The sequence below is a fragment of the Acomys russatus genome, chromosome 7 (assembly GCF_903995435.1).
Source record: "Acomys russatus chromosome 7, mAcoRus1.1, whole genome shotgun sequence".
NCBI classification, from domain to species: domain Eukaryota; kingdom Metazoa; phylum Chordata; class Mammalia; order Rodentia; family Muridae; genus Acomys; species Acomys russatus.
This window is the reverse complement of record NC_067143.1, coordinates 36,750,881-36,759,634: the sequence shown is the minus strand read 5'-3', so window position 1 is coordinate 36,759,634 and position 8,754 is coordinate 36,750,881.

Genomic DNA, 8,754 nt, shown 5'->3' with positions numbered 1-8,754 from the left:
CGGGGGACGCTTGCTTTAGGGGTAAAGGGAGTGGCGGGGCGAAGGACACGGTTCACAGCCCGGAGCTGGGCATCCTCGAGCTGGAACTGCGCTGGGCTGAGCCAAGGGCTAGCGGAGGGTGGAGCCAGACCCGAGGGTGTCAGAGCCCGCAGGCCCGCGAGATCCGCTCAGAGAGCTGCCGGGACAGATGCTCCTGGACCCTTGGCAACAAGCGCCCCACCTACCCCTCACCCCCCCCCCGCCCCCAACCTCGAGCCCCTAGGTAGCCATCAACGTCTGCAACCAAGGTTCCAGTGCCAAGTGGAAATGCTTGTTTTCCTCCTAGGCTGCTGGATCGCCTGCCCCTTGACCTTGATCAAGTTACTGAAGCGTTCTGTATCCTTTCTCTCTGTGAAATGGGGATAGCCTGCTCCATCATATGATTGTGGAAATCGACCGAGTTAACAAGTATGATGTGCTTGCCCTGCGCAGCTCCCTTTCCTTTTTGTAACAGAAATGACCCTCAGAGGACTATAAGACACTGAGGCAGCAGTCATTCCTCCCCTGAAAGTGTTCCTGGAGGCCTGGTTACCACCAGCTAGCCTGGCAGGTCCCCAGGGCTACAAAGACTGAAAGACAAGGACTCTCCTTGGAATACTGCTAGCCCATTTAGGTGTAAAGCACGACTGTCCTCTGCTGAAGCTGGCTTTCCGGTGGGCTGCTCAGGAAGCAACCGGGGGCTGAGCCTGGTCGGACAGCCCAGGGGAAGGGAAGTGGGCTCCTGGGCAACAGCGGGGGGCCGCAGAGTGTATGTCTTCCTGTCTTCAGGACGGAGGCTTACAGTCATTTGGTTCATCTTAAATGTGAGGAAAATGAGCCACAGATTGGCAGTATCTTGCTCCAGGCCATTCCGTTGTGCCAAAAGCCAGCTCTCCTATTCCCGTCCTGCGTTTACTTGTAAACTCAGCCAACAACAGGTACATGGGGTAAAGCGGCTGCCCAGGCTGCAGCAGCTCCAAGGCTTCTCCCGGAAGTCTCAGCAGAAACCTGGACAGCACCTTTTCCCCACGATTGCTCCTTACCTTTCCCACCACCTCCATTCCCCAGGGCGCCTCCTGTCCTCCAGGCCGTCCCCTAGGCCAGCTCCCCAGGCCAGCCCAACCCTCCTCCTCCCGTAGGCAGCTGCTTCAGTCCTCACTATTTATCCGGAGCCCCTCTGGCTGCCCTGGATCTTTCCTGTCAACCTAGACACTTGCCAGACCTCATTTCTACTAACCTCGTCTTTCTCATCCATACTTGGTTTATTTTAAATTCAAAAATATATTTATGAAAATAATCTAACGGAGGCTGGGGATGTCATTGATAAAGTGCTTGCCTGGCTTGCATAAATCCCAAGGCTCCACCATCCAGCACTTTATAAACCAGCACTGGGAGCTGGAGGCAGAGGGATTCAGGAGTTCAAAGTCCTCAGCTACCTAGAAAGTCCAAGGCCAGCCCGAGACATAGGAGATTCTGTATCAACTAATTTTTTAAAAGGTACAAGAACATGCCACAGAGTATGCCACTCATGAACTGCGCATCATCTGCTCTGAGTGGAAATGCTGAGTGGGGGCAGGGAGGAGAAGAGGCTGAAGATGGGAGGTGATCAGGGTCCCTCTCAGAGAACCTCAAGTGCAGGAAGCCACTTGTAAGGGTGAGGAAGGGCTGACCTGATGAGAGGATCATCCGCCTGTGGTGTGCACAGCTGCCTACCAGAAAAAAGGGAGGCAAGAAGACCAACCAGGAAGTTTGCACAATTATCCTGGCAAGAGATGATAGGACCAGACCAAAGCCAATGGCCGTGAGAGGGAAGAGGAAACAGATGCGAAAGAAGCCAAAAAGAACTGGACAAAGTGGGAGGAGACTATATAAGAACTTTGTCTGAGTATGTTGGGTTTTCAGTACCCACAGTGTTCCAACCATCCCAAAGGCAACTGGGAGTCTTAGTCGGCTCCAGCAAAGGAGGCAAAGGCTGTAGATACAAGTTTGGGTGGCATCTGCCTCGAGGTGGGGCTGGAAACCAAGACACTGTGTTCAACATAGGAGAAGAAGAGTCAAAGAGAAAGGCAGACAGGAGGTATCTGAGAGGGGTCTGTGAGCACTGCCACCAGCAGAGCAGTACAGTGACACCTACCCTGGCAGCACAATCAACCCACGACATCCAGGGCTGAGAGCTGACCACGCTTTGATGTTTGTGACAGGCATAGCGGACTCTGTTTTCAGTGCTATGTCTAGAGCTGGAAACAGAAATGGCCAGTGGTTGCTGGGTTCACAGGACGTCCCCTGGGCTTGTGAGTAGTCACAGACGAGCAAACATAATGCCATCTGCAACAGGTACCCTGTAGATTAAGCAGTAATCCCCATCTTTGTCTCCTGTTGTCCTCACAGCAGGCCTCTAAAGGATGTAGAGCCATTGCGGAAGGAAGCTGAGAACCCAAAGAAGTGAGCTGACTTGCGCAAAGACAAAGGCGGAGGAATGCTGGATTCCCGTGTCTCCTTTCGATTTGGTCTCGGATGCCACAGCCAGCCATCAGCAGAACGCTGGAAATGGTGCCTTAGGGAAATGTGGATATGCGGTATGCGCACCCCAAGTTTGCCTACATGAGACATTGCTTTAGAGACCAGCGTCTCACTCAGTGCAGTTTAGTAATTTAAGTTTGAGGGAGGGACAAATTCTGCTTGTAAAAAGGACGTTTGGGAGTCTAGAGAGATGACTCAGAATTTAGGAAAACTAGCTGCTCTTTCTTAGGCATCAGCTCTAATTTCCAGCACCCATGTGGTGGCTGTAACTCTAGTTCCAGGGGACCGGATGCCCTCTTCCGGCCTCCAAAGCATGCAGGCAATAGTTGTTTCTTGTCTTATAGAAAGGTATTTTTTAATTTGCCTTTTAAGAAGTATCAAACAAAAAAAAAAAAAAAAGGAGAAATATCAAACCTATAAACTGTAAATGCAAAAATTACAGCTATAACTGAGTACCAGATTGATCCCAAGTGTCCTTAAGATAAAACAGAAATAGAAATCTATTGCCATTTCTGTAGTATCAGTTAATTAGCTGGCTAGTGAGGAATTAAACTGAAGGGTCCCTCAGTACACCTTTTTCTATCAGTGAGGAGAAATGAAAGCAAGACTGGAGAGCTTGGTCACATAGGAACTAAGAAATGGCATTTATCAGCTAGGGATGAGGTCTCACAGATGAATATTCTAGAAACTACGTAGAAGTCAGCCAACCTTTCCCTTTTTAGCCCCCTCACCCCAGGGCTTGCCTTCTCTGTCTCTTGTGTTTCATGTGTCCTTGAGTTTGCATAGCTGGGGTGCGACTCAGTGATAGGACATGTGTCTAGCATATGCCAACTCCCGGGTTTGAGCGCAAGCATCACCACAAGAGGAAAGCTGAGTAAGTGTTCTCACAGAAGCTTACTTGCTCTAGATGAGTGTGCACGAGGCATTCAGAGTGCTCTGTGGGATCCACTTGGCAAAACAAACAGCATAAGAGATCAAAGCAAGGGCCATATGACTCACAGCATAGATAATGAGGACGCCGTCTGATGGCAGAAGCCAGGAGGAAATAACCTAGCACTTCCTTCCTCAAACCTCACTGCTGGAAGGTTTTCTGGGTGCCTGGGACTGCTTAACTCTACAGTTATTGTGAGTGGGCTCAATTTGTTAAGAAGGATCTTGAAGGGGGTGAGGTTGCTGCAAGTCCAGGCCCTAAGAATGACAAGCACAGAACACGCTCAGTTCTGACTGCAGAGGAGAAAGCCAGTGGGGGTGCCAGATATAAAAGGGGACAAGCAAAGAGCAGCCAGAGAATAAGATGAAAGGAGAGAGTGTGTGAAAGGCTTCCAAAGGTCCTGTGCAGTAGCCAGTAGAGTTTTGCCCTGGGTTTCCTAGCAACCAGAGCAAAGAAAGAAAAAGAAAGAAAGAAAGCAACACAACCAGTTATGACATTTGCAGTGCTCCTAAGATAAAGAACAGAGCCATTGCTCAGAAAAACTCTTCGCTCAATCTTCTTAAGGGAACATTCCTACAGTAAATATAGAATCATGTTCTGGACAGCTGGTGTTTGGTACGTCTTCATGCAGGTGACTGGCGGTTTGCCACGTGTCACTCCATACCCTTGAGTGGTCAAAGCAATCTCATGAGGGTAAGAACTCCCTGAGTGCCTAATCTTGGCTCAGGGGGAGATTTTATAATGTCGGGAAAGTGATGTACAGAAGATCCTTTTCCAGCACCCCATACCATCGCTTCTCATTTAAGTACAGGGCAGATGCCACCACCTGACCATGGCACTGTCCTGTTTGAGATAATTTCACCTTCCCAACAGAGCAGGCTGGTAAATTTCTCTTTGCAAAGTGTTTGCCATACGGGCTTGCCATACGGGATAAGTGAGTTGAATCCCCATATTGGGTGGTAGTCTAGTGAGGTGGTGTGCACTTGTGATTCCAATGCAGAGGGACAGGCAGATTCCCGAAGCTCGCTAACCAGCTGTCTTAGTCACTGTTCTGGTGCTGTGAGGCAACACCATGACCACAGCAACTCTTATAAAAGAAAGTATTTAACTGGGGCTGGCTTACAGCTTCAGAGGTTTAGTCCATTAATGTCATGGCGGGAAGCAGGCGGCACACAGGCAGACACGGTTCTGGAAAGGTAGCTGAGAGTTCCACATTTTGGTCTATAGGCAGCAGGAAGAGAAAGACACTGCGCCTGGCTTGGGCTTCTGAAACTTCCTCCTACCCCCAATGACACACCTCCTCCAATGGGTCCACAGCTCCTCCAACAGGTCCACAGCTCCTCCAAAAGGTCCACAGCTCCTCCAACAGGTCCACACCTCCTCATCTGACCTCTCAAGTAATGCCACACCCTGATGACCAAGCCTTCAAATGCATGAGCATACGAGGCCATCCTTATCCAAACAACCATACCAACCAATGTAGCCTAATCTGCAAGGCCCAGGCCAGTAAGAGACTCTATCTCAAAATAACAAGAAGGGAGGGTGGTACCTGAAAAATGGTGCCCAAGGTAACTTCTGACCCCAACATGAGCACACACTCCCAATGAAAGTTTTAAGGCCAAACTTGGTGAGGCATCTCTCTATAGCCTGGTGACATATTTCTGTTATCCCATGACTTAGAAAATAAAGACAAAAGCGTCAGAATTCAGAGTGAGACTCGGTTACATAGTGAATTAGAGACCAACCTAGCATAGGAAACCCTGTCTCCAAGAATGAAAGGGAAAGGAGGAGAATGAAGGAAAGTTTAATACAAAAGAGGTGATTGATAGGGAGATTGAAGCTATGGCAGCTGCCAAGCAAGAAAAAGGTGTTCTATGCTCTTTAGCTAAGTATGAAAAATAGATAATTTGACATTCTGAATGAAAAAGGTAAGTTGAAATAAGGCCCTATATCAAAACCCAAAGTTTTTGTACTCTTCAGACTGCTCCTAAGGCATGACAAGAAGACTTTACTAAAGTTTGCATAAGACAGAACTGACTGGAGACGGGCTTAGAAATGATATTCTACATAAAAAGAAAAAAGATATGATTGATAGGCCACAGAGTCTGAAGGATAGGCAGACGGCTATGACAAGTCTTACAAGGACTGGAGAGCAGTGAGTCACGCCTCCCCTGCCACTTGACATCAGGCTTGGCAGTGTGCCCTACACCTTCCAATGAGACACTGGCACAGGTAAACTGAGGTACCTTTAGTGGTTTTTGCTTCTGGAATCCACTCTCTATGGGCCCAGCAACGATGTGATGAGGAAAGGCCCAGCAGCCATGTGAAGAAGCAAACAGGGAGGACCAGGGCCTGGCTGGCGGCAAGTGGGCAGCAGTTGTTAACTGCAAAGACCAGAGGAACCTAAACATGAGATATCAAATGCTTCCTGTGGGAGATGAAGAGTAGGTCCAAGGTCAGAGTCAACAAATGCAGAGTAAGAGGTGTCCCAGGTGGTCCCTCAGGAGCTGGGCTGGGCATACCTGTCCTCTTTCCTACAAGACTAGGTGATGGGCTGAAGTCATGGCTTCCTATTTCTAATCAGGATCCATACTCCCTGAAGGAAATTACAGGTAATCTGTCAAGGGAGTGTTTAGAGGAGGGTGTAGGACCCCCAGTTGAAGCAGAATCCCCCTCCCCCGCAGCTTGAAGTGCTAAAGCATCCTCCCCCTTAGCACAAGGCCCACTTGATATTCTATGGGCATCCTTAAGCCTGATACTTCTTTTTCATCCAGACACTGGGAAACAGTCTCTACATTCTTTTAGCTCGCGCCTGCTTACACGGAACCCACCCATGATCTGTCAGCTAAGGTAGGCCTGATGAGCAACCTACACATCTGCAAAGACGCTCACTAAAGTGTGCATGTTGACCACCATAGTCCCATATTCATAAAAACAAGCAAAACCCAAGGATTTCTAAATACATCAGGAAAACCAGCATTACAGAAGAAAGGTCCAAAAAGAACGAACAAGCAAGCTGACCTTGCAGGAAGCAGGCAACTTAAGAACGCAGGCTCTCTATAATCACTAGTTACTGACTAGAGGGCTCTGCGGTGCTGTCTGTCACAGGAGTGAGGAGAGGTGCTCCTGGGAAAGGAGCAGAGAACAAAGGCAAAGCGGCTGGTTCAAGAATCTCAGACTGTACGCTAAGAACAACAAAGGACCAGAAGTATCAAAGACGGGGGAGGAACTGGAGACCCACCCACTGTGCTATTAAGGACCAAGCAGAGATCCTCCTGCATTGCCTGCCCAGTCTGAGATTATAGATGTGCGCCACCCTGCAAAATTAAACATTTACGTTCATGAGTCCTTAAAACTGAAAAATCCAGGGTTGGAGAGATGGCTCAGTGGTTAAAGCAATGCCTGCTCTTCCAAAGGACCCAGGGTTCAATTCCCAGCACCCACATGGCAGCTCACAGCTGTCTGTAACTCTAAGATCTGACACCCTCACACCAATGCGCATAAATTAAAAATTAAATAAAATATTTTTTAAAAAAACTGAAAAATCCCACGGAGTAGAATAGGAAAATAAATAAACTCCCCCTCCCAGCATGGCCGTCTACCTGGCCTGCTTTGCTTCTTTTCTCCACAGCCCTATCCATCACTCGCATGCTGTATACTTTTCTTATGCATTATACATGTTAGCTAGGACCTATCTCCCATACTATGCTGCCAGCTCCAGGAAAGCAGAACTGTTGCCTCACTAACAAACAGTGCCAGGTACCCAATAAACACCAATAAAGATTTATTGAATTAGATTAAAATTTGAACACGAAAAAGCAGTGTTTTATAACTCCTGTTATAAAAAGAAAATCACTAAATATTTGGTATTTCTTTCAAGAGAACAAAAAGAACTGTCACCCAACATGAATGGCATTAAGTCCTAGAAAACAGAGAATTAGCAAGTAAGGACGTATTGGTCCTAGAATAATAAACCCTGCAAAAACACCAATCATTTGCAAACTGCTAAAGAGCAGATAAAATTTCAGATATATTAGAACCCAGGATATTTACTACCCATACCACTTAAATAGGAAAATTACTCAAAAGTACTGTTCTGTAGAAATAAAACAAGGTCCAAGGAAGAAGACAACATATGAAACTGAAATCCCAAAGGATTCAAAGAAGCTAGCTGGGCCATGGTGAGAGTAGGCGGAGTCCTGGAGAGAGTGGGCGGGGCCTAGGAGAGCGTGGGTGTGTCCCGGAAGTGCGTGGGCGGAGTCCAGGAGAAAGTGGGCGGAGTCATGGAGAGAGTGCTTTAATCCCAGCACTAGGGAGGCAGAGGCAGTTGGATCGCTGTGAGTTCGAGGCCAATGTGGCCTACAAAGCGAGTCCAGGACAGCAAACAAAAGAATAAAGAAAAAAAATAAAGGAAAGAAGCTAGCTAGGGTTTAAGAGGATCCTCAGAGAACCTTCTTAGACCGACACAGTGCAAATGATGTAGCTTTTCACACACATGTCTTCTAGCTCTGCTCACACTAACAGCCTCACAGCATCTCCTGGATTTCAGAGATGATTACAGTGATGGCAGAGAATGGCCTACTTACAAAGTAAGAATTTATCTGAGAAATTAATTAACAAAGAGCAAAGTAACAAAGACACAGGCGTGGCAAATGCTTCCAAATAGATGGCTTGTAAGCGAAGGAGCCATGGTGGAGGCAGGCTGTGGACTAACCCAGCAGACACTGTTTCTATAACTGACCAGCCTGTTAGCAAACATTTTGGAGAAGCGAGGACTCTTGCTACTTTTCACAAACTATCATGTCACTTCTGCCTCCATCTGGTGGCTCATGTGTTCAAAGCTTAGTCCCCAACCAGAGGACCTGTTGGGAGGTGACTGGATCGTGGGGTTCACTTACCAATCAGCTAATCCTAGGTTCTATGGAAAAGGCTGGGGTGGGGGCTGGCTGGAGAAAGTAGTCACCTAGGTGCACCTTTACAGTGTATTTTGTCCGGGGTGGGAGGGCCTTCTGGTTTCCCTCACAGTCCCTAGTTCACCATGGGGGTTGGGTTGGGGGGTGAGGAGCGTGGGGAACGATCTTCCTCCACCATGTGCCCCAGATGTTCTGCCTCAGACCCAGAAGCGACTGAGCTGAGTGAGCAAGGACAGAAACCTGTGAAGTTTTTTGTTTTGGTTTGGTTTGTTTTTGTTTTTGTTTTATAAACCTGTGAAGTTTTAAGATAAAGCAAGCGTTCTCTCCCTGTAAGTCCGTCTTCTCCGTCAGCATGCCAGTGGTGAACACTGT